Below are 10,589 nucleotides of genomic sequence, written 5' to 3'. Positions count from 1 at the left end.
AAATCCCTAAATTGCGACTTGCAAATAGCGAGTCGCAATTGAGGAATACATCCCCATGGGCCTAAAGGCCCATAGGAATGAATGGGAAGATATTCTCAATTTGCGAATCGCAATTAGCGAATCGCAAAATGAGAATGTGATTTCAAGGGTGCAGGGGTGTCCAAAGGACACCCTGTTGCACCCCTGAAATTGATCTGTGCACATATGTTGCGCACACACATGCCCTTAGGGCATGTGTGTGCGCAACTTGAAACTTTGAAAAATGCACTTTAGTGCATTTTTCAAAGTTTTTGCAAATTACCATGAAGTTGAACTTCATGGTAAGTTGCGAGCCCTATTAGCGAAATCGCTATTTTTTAAACTTAAATGCATTGCATTTAAGGAATCTCAATTTGAGATTCCTTAAATGCAAGTAATCGCAATTTAGCGAATTCTTAGTTTGCGATTTTTGCATTTGGGATGATGCATCCCAAATGCAAAAATACCGGTGGCAAAGGGGCAGATTCGGAGGATCTGCCCCTTTGCGAGCGGATTTATGCTTGATGCATCTGGGCCATAATACCAAACGGGCAACAGTTACACAGGTAGGATTAGCACTCATCCAAACTCGCATCAACCAATGATCCCAAAATCTCTGACCATAAACATCTCTGATGAGGATTCTACTGCGCGCAAATTTCAAGAGGTTGACCAGATCCAAGAACACTGCATCTGAATTGCAAATGAGCTATTTTTGGACTTAGCATTCATCAATGGTGTTCAATACTTGATGGTACGAAATTCTGAAATTTTAGAGTGGGCAAGCAGGATTATTTTCCAATGCAGTAGGTTAGTTTTATCTGGTCTTTTAGAGCAAACAGGCACATCTCTTTATAAATTCAGAAGATGCACAAAAATAATTTTACATAACTCTGTAACTGATCCTTCATTGCCAAAGCAATAATGCATCTGTAACACAGGCTCATAAAAATAGTTTGAAAAGATTAATCTGCAACGATTTCATCATGTGTGCACATGTAGGCATCATGTGTTTGAGTTTATTAGCGAAACCGAATGCCATAAAATGCTGGTCTGAACTGGAGTGGCGAAGTGAGCTAAAGAACGATAATGATTTCAGCCCATATCTGTGACTGGGGTGAGTGTCCGAAAAGTTTCAGCTCTCCGTCCATCCTCTCCGTATGTTTGTTTGCTTCAGGTGAAATCCTAGGTATTAGGTCAAATGCGCACAATCCATGCCAATTTAATTTTAAACTGAATTCCTGCTTTTATCCGAATTAACCATACAGCATAAAGATAATGACAAATCCCTTAAACAGTAACTTGTTCCAAATCAGAGCGCAATATACTATATGCCTCTGAAAGGAGTCTTACCCCAAGGCAATTGCACAAGGGTTTGAGCCATGTCTGCTGCGGCTTGGTACCCAGGGAAATTAAATATAACATGTTGAATGTCCTCCCTTACACAGTTACAAAACTGACATCCCACCGTCATGGATGAATGTGATTTCCATTTGCTTGTAAATGAATTCGCTAACAGTGTGACCAGTCTGAACTTATAAAGTGAACAGGCTAAAGGTGGTTTAATATCATCTAGATAGGGTTCTGTTGCTGGGAAATGTTTACAAGCTAAGAAATCATCCTCCACCATGCCCCCAGAGTGTTTTTTCCAGGTAATAATCAATAACATTCCTCTCACAAAAAGCCTTTTTGACTATGCACTTTGCACCAGTCCCCATTGTGGAAGGATTATTCCAATAATCTCCCAGGCCAAGATCTGGGAAAGGAGTGGACTTTACTCAAGGTTAGTACTTTTTCCAGGACCAATCTATAATGTCAGAGCTCTTTGGTAGACCACAGACTATCCCAATATAAACATCGCCAGGTCACCCACTCTTTTTAGGTCAATGTCAAAAGATAAAGGTAACACAGGAGTACTCTGGAGCTAGGAAAAAAGAGATCTTATGAAATTATTTTCCTTTCTGACCAAGCTACTAACATTGGAAGCCCCCATACTTCTGCCCCATCACAGTATCACCCAACACTGCCAACTCACTAGCCTCACTTTCCCTCTAAATGGGTATTCTTGACAGACACTCTGCTCCATATTGCACTCACCAGACAGACACTCTACTTAGAAATAATGCCCCATCAACTCCTCCATCTATCTCCTGATTCTTGGAGTCAGATGATCATGATCCCTGCAAATAAAAATCTGTACCAATAGACGAAGATCAGATCTTGCTACGAAAGGAATTCCCCACAAGTAAAATCTGAAATGTTGTATCACCCATGCAACCAAGCCTCTTGCTCTATTACGAAGTATCGCTCCTCTGCTCCCTTCAAGGATCGGGAGACAAAAGCTACAATCCTGTGCTCCCCTTCAACAACTCGCAACAAAAACGCACCAAGACCACCAAGGCTTCTGTCAGTTGTTAGTATAGGTTTCTTACACGCATCAAAATGTCCCAAAGCAGGCAATTTCCCAACATATAATTTGACGGACTGAAAAGCCGTTTCACACTCACCCGTTCATGAGAACACCACATCCTTTTTGCGCAAACTTCTCAGTGGTTGGACTACACTCCCAAACTTCACAATGAATTTCGAACAAAAACACAGGTAAGCCAAGAAATGATCACTTAATTTGTTTTTAGGGGTAGGAGATTCAACAATACTCTTAGCCAGATCTAGTTTGGGACCCATTCTTTCCCCAGAAATCATATGCCCGAAATACATGACCGCTGTAACCCCAAAACTGCATTGGTCTTTCCTGAAAGTCAGTCTGGATTCTTGCAATTTCTCTAAAACGGTTTCAAGGCTTTATCATGATCATCCTTCTCTTTGCCAAACACCTAAATATCATCCTGTAAGAATAGGATTTGTGGAATCCCTTCAAAACACCTGCTTTATTACCCTCTGAAAACTGGCCGCCGCAGATGCTAACCCAAAGGGCATTCTTAGGAATCGATGGGCTTCCAGAAGCATGACAAATAATGTGAAAGGTCTTGATTCTTCATGTAGGGAAACCTGAGGGTAAGGTGAGGCAAAATCCATGGTTTTAAACACTCTAACTTCGTTAAGAACTGCTACAAGCTCATATATATTGAAAAGAGGTTGGCGATCGACCCAAATATACTTGTTAAGTCCCAGAGAGCCACATACATTGGCAAACATCTACCACCATCTTTAGGAGCAAGGACCACTGGTGTTAGAGGATTCAATTTACTCAATGATAACCAGTCTCGATTGTTGTAACAACTCAACTTCAAGAGGTTCCCTCAAATTTGGCACCTTCCTGTCCTTAAACACACAAAGCACAGCATTCTCTTTCTACACGATCTTGTGTTCAAAAGCGTGCAACAATCTCAACCCCTCACCAAACACTTTGGGAAACTCGCACACCACATCATACTCATTTACATTGTACGCCAACATCAAAATAGGCTCCAAGGTATTCGGCCTAAGATTGATACCCATATCCCTTTATGTCACCAACCCAAAAAATTGTTGCTGCGGATTGCTATGCACACTTTGCCCAGTCTCTCAGTCACAGAATTTTATTTTTATAACTATGCCCCCTAATACATCAATATTTACTCCACCATTTTCTACAGGGTTGATATCAGATGGTAATAACTCAATATTTTTTAGCAAAGTTTTCACTCAATGCTGGTCACCCACTATGGCGTACGGAGACTCCGAATGAATTTGGACCTTTAATGTCTCACCCCTATGTCCACAACATCCACCAGCATTTTCAAGCAACCTCCATCAACCACACCTTCATCTGTTACTGTACACCACTTTGCTTCTAATCTTCACAGTTTCCTCAATAACATTTACTCTCCCATTCTTACACACCCTCGTAGAGTGTCCCTTCGTTCCACACTACTTGCACAGCACATTCCTGGCATAACAATTTAAACTGTTAGAAAGGAGTGCTGGACTATCACACCTGAAACAATTCACATCCTTACTGTCTAGGTTTGTTTGAGGATTTCTAAAATTCTTTGTAGTCACATCACTACTTTCCCTGACGCCACATTTCTTGCATTTACTATACTTATATGTTCTTTTCATCAGGCTTCACGGAACTCTCAAACCCAAGTGGAAGCCTTCCCCATAGCTTCCACCACTGCTATTGCTTACTTGAGGTCAGGGTCTTGGGCTAATAGTTTCTTTTACTCTCCGATCATTGGTGCACCTCACCAATTGGTCTCTGATCAGAGAGTGAGTCAAATCTCCAAAATCACACCTACGGGTAAGTGTGATGCTATGGAGTTTCCCCACTGTTTCCACTTTGCCTTGTACCCTCGTGAAAAACGATGTTTATCCTGGTGCCAAAAACTTTCCCTAACATAATCATTGCCATTTTAAACGGATCCCTTGGCTCTCCATCTGAGGCACGCAATGGTAATTCTTTTAAGCTATCCCTAAAATTCCTTCACTCCAGCCAAAGATTGTGTAGTAACATGGCTTGCTCCCTAGTTGCAAAAAATCGTTCTCCACCTATGGCAACTAAGTAGGAGTCAAATAGTTTTCTCCAATGTTCACATGATAGTATTGGTTACCCTTTTCTGATAAGAAAACTAGAGGCTGTGACATATTGGAAGTTGAAAAACACAACACGGGCCCTTGGGTCTAGAAATGTATTTATGGGGTCTGGAGTGTCCCTTTCTGGGTCAATTCCCCTCACCCACCTGTGGGTGGCATGCTTCATCATTGGGGATCTCCTCGCACTATAAACCTATTAGTTGTGCGGGCTACAACCCCCTCTCAGAGGGAGGAGCTCAGGGATGTTTTAATGGAGATGAGGTATACTAAAATCTCTTGATGAGCTGGGTGTGGTGAAACGGGGCAAGATAAAGGTGTAAGTGATTAAAACTGACTCAATGGTGTGCTAATCAACTTTAATCTGGTATCCACAGGTCAGGATTAAAACAAGATTTGATCTATCAATGCAATCAGATGGCTAGCATGTTTCAGCCTAATACTCCCCAAAGGCATGTCGCGGCTTTAATCAGGACCGAAGTGAGCTAAAAGAAAAAAAAGAGTGCAATGTCCACTTAGTTGAAGTGGAAAATAGTGAACATTAACAAATACATATACATACAACAAGTAATTGGAGTGAAGGTTCACTCAATTGTAGAGTGTACTGTTCAGGAAACGCCCTAGAATGAGAAACAAAATTGTGCTTTTATAAAGAGCATAAGCTCACCACCATGTATAACTGGCTCTAAAAAGAGTACATATTATAACATCAAATCACATATGGTGCGGAAAATAACCTACCTAAATCGTTGGGCAAGCGAACGGACACCTATAACCTCGGCATTGCAAACTCAAGGCGGTATCCAATTCCGGTTTTGAAAGCATAAAAGGTGGTTAAAAAATATGTAAGACCGTAAGACAGTCATTCACAAACAAAATACACAGTTGACAATGCCATGTTAAGGTGAACCACTAAAAGTATCTCCTGGAATCTCGCATGGGGTATGTTGTGTGATGTAAAAAACAAACAAAATACACAGAAGTGTTCCTCATGGTCAGGAATCTCAAAAAAATGAAGCTAGTCCTTAAACCCAGCAACACTTGTTCGAACCAGATAAGACATAACAGCAAATAGTTAAACTAGTGTTACCTTCGTGCAGCCTGTCACTAGTTATGTCGACTACCTAGAAAAGTTGGGGATCTAAGATTCTCCAGACCCAATTGCATCAGTTATAGAGCATCTTAACGCTACCACAAACGAAAAACAAAGGCAAAGAGGCCGTCGCGTGAGGCTAGCACAATGTGCCATAACACAGCGTACTAGCATTTCTCGGACACAGCTGTTGAAGATATGTCAGCAAGCGGGCAATCTACTGTTTTTATGTAAAGCCCCCAAGCCCCCCCCCCCTAAAAAAAATTGTAAAACTTGAGTCACCTAAGAGAGGGAAGTGGCTGAAATGGTCAGAACTCAATACTGCCATTTTACGGGCAGCCTAATGCTACCGTGCACGTGCAGTCATGGCCGGTGGGCCGTTATGTAGCCAATAGAAATCTCTGTGTTTAAGTTGCTCTGTAACAAATGCACAAGTTACTACTTGTGTAACGATCTAGCTGTAAGAGAAATTAGTTAGTGATAGATTCCTTACCTTAGAATATGCCCAGGCGTCATACTGGATCCGGACATTTTTGCGTAGCAGTACCCTTGCGCGTTGGTTGGCGTAGTCTGCGGCTCCGCGTCCGTGGTCGGCGCCCTGATGACGTCGGAGTACTTAGACGCCGCCTCCGCGTGCTGACATCAGTTCTTAGACACAGCTTTTCCGTGCCAGAAACACAGAGCTATGCTAAAAACCAACCCTGGTGCCATTGAAACTAGGGCCCAGAAAGGGGATGACCTTAACCCTAGATATCGGTTTGCAGAACGGGGAGGATGGGTGGGTCAGTAAGGATAAGTTACTTACCTGTAATCCTAGTTCTCTTCCAGGGGTATCCTCATCAAAGTCATAAGCACTGAATATTACCGCCCATGTGCGGGACCCCGGAAACAATATAAAAATATATATGTATAAAACACATATATCTCGCTCCACATATATGTATGTACATATATCATTTTTCTCACATCAATGCAGCCCCAAACTGAGGCTAAACAATGCAAACACATATACATGAACTGCAATTAGTAAGGAATCAAAAAACACATTAGGTCAAAAAATCCTTGAACTTTGTGTTTTAATGAGTCAAACCACTCATAAATCCTGAAAATTGCTTATAAATAGACATTGTTAGCCCTCAGGCTGCATTGCAAAACAATATCATAGAAAATGAAACAATTTTCACAAAAACTGGCACCGTGCCTTTAAGGCAGCCATGACCCCAGGCTTCCCATCATGCCTCAGGGGTGACAGTTAGGTCAGTTGTTCTTTGCATAACCCTGAAGACAGGGCTCAACCACAAGATTGAAAACAAAACAGTACCAAATCTCATTTACCTGGGGAGGCGGGTGGGTTGCTTATGACTTTGATGAGGATACCCCTGGAAGAGAACTAGGATTACAGGTAAGTAACTTATCCTTCTCTTCCAGGGGATCCTCATCAATAGTCATAAGCACTGAATAGAATAGCAAGCCCATCAACCACCTGCAGGTAAATGAGAAGTACATGATCCAATCAAACATAACAGCCAAAAGAAACTCTAGCTGTTAAACAGATTTCTCAGGGAGGCCTGGCCCACCTGGGTATCTGCTCTCGTATCAGAATCTAGACAGTAATGTCTGGTAAATGTATGGACAGACCTCCAGGTCGCCGCTTTACAAATCTCAGACATGGGCACATCCTGCAGGTAAGCCGCCGTGGCTGCTCTACCTCTAGTAGAATGCGCCTTAGGGGAACCCCCTAAAGTCTTCTGTGCCAATTGGTAAGCAAGCTTGATACACGAAACGATCCACCTGGAGATAGAACGTTTCGAGGCTGCATGACCAGTCCTGATCGAACCGTAGTTAACAAACAATTGATCAGAATGTCGAATAGACTTGGACCTGTCCAGATAGAACTTTAAAACCCTTTTCAGGTCCAGAGAGTGTAACGCCCTCTCAGCTGGAGTAGAGGGATTAGGAAAGAAAGTGGGTAAAGAGATAGACTGATTGACATGAAAATCTGATACCACTTTAGGCAGGAAAGAAGGATGCGTTCTAAGCACCACTCTGTTCAGATGAAAAACCGTATACGGTTCTTTAGTACATAGGGCCTGAATTTCGCTCACCCTACGGGCTGACGTAATCGCTATCAAAAAAGCTGTTTTCCAGGAAATATGCTGTAAAGAAGCTTTATGAATAGGTTCAAAAGGAGAACCCATCAATTTTGATAGGACTAAGTTCAGTTCCCAAGGCGGAGCAGGAGGCCGAACAGGAGGGTACACTTTCTTTAGACCCTGCAGGAAATCTTTTAGTGCAGGAAGCTGAAAAAAAGAAGTTTGTGAAGGTGATCGCCTATAAGCTGTAATAGCGGCTAAATGCACCTTAATGGAGTTAAACTTCAAACCTGCTTTAGTCAGGTACAACAAGTATGGGAGAACTGCTTCTTCCTGACTTTTTACCGGATTGTGACCATTCTGCATGCACCACATATAGAATCTCTTCCACTTGCAAGCATACGAATGTCTAGTGGAAGGGCGTCGTGCTTCTTTCAGAATGGACATGCAGTCCTGTGGCAGCCCTAGATGTCCGTACTGTATGACCTCAGGAGCCATGCTGCCAAGTTCAGTGACGGAAGGTTGGGATGGTGAATCCTCCCGTTCATCTTCGACAACAGGTCCTGCCTGCATGGAAGCCTCTTGTGAGGAGACACTGATAGGTGAAGTAGGTCTGTGTACCACCATTGTCTCGGCCAGTCGGGGGCAATCAGGATCATCGTTGTGCACGAGTAGTTCAGCTTGCTCACCACCTTCGGAATCAGCGGAAGGGGTGGGAAGGCGTACACAAACTGCCCCGACCAGTCCATTAACAGAGCATTCCCTCTCGTTCCTGGTCGATAGAACCTGGAGGCGAAGCTTGGGCATTTGGTGTTTTCGTCGTCTGCGAAGAGATCTATTGAAGGACGACCCCAAGCTTGGAAAATGTCGTCTAGCACTTCGAAGACAGAGAAGACTGGGTTCTCAACGACGAAGTGCCGACTTAGAGCGTCCGCCCTCACGTTCTGCTCTCCTGGGAGGTGGACTGCCTGAACAGACAACTTGCGAGCTAGAAGCCAATGCCAGATGCGCTGAGCTTCTAGAGACAGAGTCCTTGAGCGTGTTCCTCCCTGCTTGTTTAAATAGTACATCGTGGTGGTGTTGTCCGTCTGTACTAGAACCATTTTCTCTTGAAGCGAGGGAAGGAATGCTTTGAGAGCCAGGTGAACCGCTCTCAACTCCAGCAAGTTGATATGATAAGTGCTTTCCTTGGGAGACCACAGACCCTGCACTTGTAGGGGTCCCATGTGCGCTCCCCATCCCTGCAATGATGCATCTGTGATGATCGTTTGAGTTGGAGGCGGTTGATGGAAGAGGACTCCCATCTGCATGTTCTGTCTCTTTGTCCACCACTGGAGGGAAGATTGAGCAACCTCCGACAAGGTGATCCGATCGTCCCACTGATCTGAGTGTTGATCCCATTTGTCCTCCAGATCCTGCTGAAGAGGACGCATCCGAAGTCTGGCGTTCGGTACAAGGAAAATGCAGGAAGCCATCGACCCCAAGAGTGAGGCTATCTTCCGCACCTTCTGGGACTTGTGGAGAAGAACTTGATGGCACTTGAGGGCAATCGAAAACTGTCTCTCCTCCGAAGGAAACACTTTTCCTACTTCGGAGTCTAGAAGAGCTCCTAGGAAGTGGATCTTCTGAGTCGGTTGTGAGACAGACTTGTTGAAATTGACATGTAGACCTAGACGTTGACAAAGTTCTATGCATGTCTGGAATTGATTCCTTACATTGCCTGGAGTTGGACCTTTCAACAGCCAATCGTCTAAGTATGGGTATACGAAGACTCCCCTGCGGCGTAGAGCTGCCGCCACCACTGCGACACACTTGGTGAACACTCTGGGAGCCGACTTCAACCCAAACGGGAGGACTTTGAACTGGTAGTGAGAGGTCCCCACCCGGAATCGAAGGAATCTTCTGTGATCTTGCCGTATTGGAATATGGAAGCACGCATCTTGAAGGTCCATCGAACACATCCAATCCCCCTGCCTGAGATGTGGATATATCTGATGAAGCGCCAACATGCGAAACTTTTCTTTTCGTACATGCAGATTGAGTGTTCTCAAGTCCAGAATGGGCCTGTATTCTTCCTTCTGGCCTTTCTTTCTGACCAGAAAATACCTCGAGTACACTCCTTTCCCCCTTTGGGACACCGGAACTCTCTCGATGGCTTCTTTCTCGAGGAGTGTAGCTACTTCTGCTTTTAACCTTTGTAGCTGGTGACTTGATGTTGACATCGGGGAAACGTGTGGAGGTAGACTATGGAAACGAAGACAGTATCCATTCTGCAGTGTAGACAACACCCATTGATCTTTGGTGATGGCCTGCCACTCTGTCCTGTGATGCGCAATGCTTCCCCCCACTGGAGTGGGTAACGGCGCTGGGGGAAGTGAAGACTCATTGCTTCTGCTGCGCTTTATTGAAACTGTTGCCTTGGCGCTGATTTCCATTTCCCTTGGAATTGCCCTTGCCTTTGTACTGTGTCTTTTGCTGGCCCTGCTGGTTCTGGCCTTTCTGCCATTGAGGGGGTTTGAACCCTCTGCTTCGAATAACCCGTGTTGTTCGAACGGAATTTCTTCTTAAATTCCTTTTTCTTCTCGAGTCCCACCGCTTTGAGAGTGTCCAACTCGGTCTTCATCCTCTGCATCTCCTCATCTGCACTTGCTCCAAAGAGAGATGTGCCTGAAAAAGGAAGGTTCAGGATTGAGCCTCCGGTTTTAATGCTGTGAGGCGTAACCAAGATGTTCTCCTTGCTGTAACTCCGTGCACATAGCCATGTGCCGCCAGAGTTGCCCCATCTGCTGCTGAACCTATAATCTGGTTGGAGACTTGACTTCCCTCCATCAGAACCTCCTCAAAGTCTTCTT

General features: G+C 44.2%; 1 protein-coding gene across 2 annotated transcripts in view; it reads right to left on the bottom strand.

Annotated features, from left to right (window-relative positions):
• CCND3 (cyclin D3) overlaps positions 1-10,589 on the bottom strand; it is a 171,548-nt gene that overhangs the window by 5,841 nt on the left and 155,118 nt on the right. The gene's annotated exons all lie outside the window — the stretch shown is intronic.

The sequence above is a fragment of the Lissotriton vulgaris genome, chromosome 5, assembly GCF_964263255.1.
Source record: "Lissotriton vulgaris chromosome 5, aLisVul1.2, whole genome shotgun sequence".
In the NCBI taxonomy this organism is placed as follows: domain Eukaryota; kingdom Metazoa; phylum Chordata; class Amphibia; order Caudata; family Salamandridae; genus Lissotriton; species Lissotriton vulgaris.
The sequence above is the reverse complement of the archived record's forward strand: the minus strand, read 5'-3'. Positions and strand labels throughout refer to the sequence as shown.